The sequence below is a fragment of the Triticum dicoccoides genome, chromosome 6A (genome assembly GCF_002162155.2).
Source record: "Triticum dicoccoides isolate Atlit2015 ecotype Zavitan chromosome 6A, WEW_v2.0, whole genome shotgun sequence".
In the NCBI taxonomy this organism is placed as follows: Eukaryota; Viridiplantae; Streptophyta; class Magnoliopsida; order Poales; family Poaceae; genus Triticum; species Triticum dicoccoides.
In genome coordinates, this window is record NC_041390.1 from 78,066,523 (window position 1) to 78,068,127 (window position 1,605).

General features: G+C 38.0%; 1 long non-coding RNA gene across 1 annotated transcript; it reads right to left on the bottom strand.

Annotated features, from left to right (window-relative positions):
* Positions 1-761: 761 nt before the first annotated feature.
* LOC119317908 lies at positions 762-1,403 on the bottom strand. Its single transcript, XR_005153835.1, has 2 exons — positions 1,366-1,403; positions 762-1,012 (listed from the first exon to the last, which is right to left on the bottom strand). It is a non-coding gene; the product is annotated as an uncharacterized LOC119317908 (long non-coding RNA).
* Between the last annotated feature and the right edge of the window lie 202 nt (positions 1,404-1,605).

The window sequence follows — 1,605 nt, forward strand, 5'->3', positions numbered from 1 at the left end:
TTCATAGAAGATTTTGAACACAAAGGTAGTGTCCGGCTCTGCTAAATAAGTTTCCACATATTGCCATAGAGAGAATAATATTTACACAAATCTAATCTACTAACGTATTCCGTAGCATGACATCACACCACGGCCAAATCTTTATTCAAATTGTTTTACTGTTCCACCTCAGCGCGTTTACACTACAAGAAATATGACAACTTATGACCACCACTATTGGTCACTGAAAGGTCACAAATTTCCATTTATGACCTTTTTGTGACCAAAAACATAAGGTCAAAAGCTGGGCGTCGTAAACTGACTATAGCGACCTTTCTTCTGGAATGGTCGCAAACGTTTATGACCAAAATACGTCTACTATGGCGTTTTGGTCACTAGCAACCTCCCTAGGCCACGTAAGCATCCAGCGTGGCAATCTGACGTGGCACAAGATTCAGCCCGGTCCAATTCGATGTTTATATGGGCCGAGCCCATTAATTCAGCCCATTTATATTTTTTTCTGTGAATTTTTGGTCAGCTTCATGGACCAAGCCCAACATTGCAGCCTTTTTATTTTTGGCCCATGGCCTTTTTGTCTCAACAGTTTCATTTTTTTCTTTTTTTATAAATTGGGTTCACTAGTCAGGTGGGTCCCCATTGTCAGGTTCTAGTACTGGGTCCTAGCCATTAGGGCAATATTCTTCATTTTTTTTATTTCACGCAAATAAATACCTGGTATTTAAATTGGCACACAGAAAACACACGAAATACTTCAAATATTATCAACCATCAAAGTGCTACATCATATAACACACATACAAATGTGATCAGCATCAAGTTTACAATCAGATAACAAGCTCCACAAGTGTACAATCACATGAGCCAGGTTCTGCTACATCATACACACATACAAATAGGAGCAGCATAAAGGGCTTCATTAATGCAAAACTTGACACTTGACAGCAATGTTAGAACTATGCTTCCTCCGACTTCTTTGTCCTGATGCTCACGAAGAAACATGAAAGCCCAGCATCTGCATGTTACAGAACAAAATGTTTAGGAACAAAATAGAAGTAAATCTAATAGCATATTTAACAATAAATAACAGAATAATGAAGTTAACGAGACATTTTAAAATCAACTTGACAGTTGACAGCAATTTTTGCATTGGACACATCCAAAACTAAAATTATACATAAATGCCTAAATTCCAATGCCCAATGCCTCAGTTTAGTAAACACTAAGCATGGTACATAGTAAATATTGGACACAACCAAAACTGAAATCATTTACTCTATCAAGCAACAATGATGCAACACACAAGAAAAGAGAGATGCACAACGGAGCAGCATCATATATCACACAATATGGACACTGCTAGCTCACCGAAGAACTTGTGGTCGCCGCCGTACACAGCCACCATAATGCCGGTCACCTCGTTGATCTTGTCCTGGAAGTTCTCTAACTCCAGGTTGTTCCACTGCAGCTCGGTATTTTCTCAACCGTATGTGTACATGCATCATGTCATACATAAAATATTCTAGTCAATATTCTCAGCTAACTTTGATGTAATGAAAATAATTACTTAAGGACTTGGGGTAAAAATTGATATTAGACATCAAAATT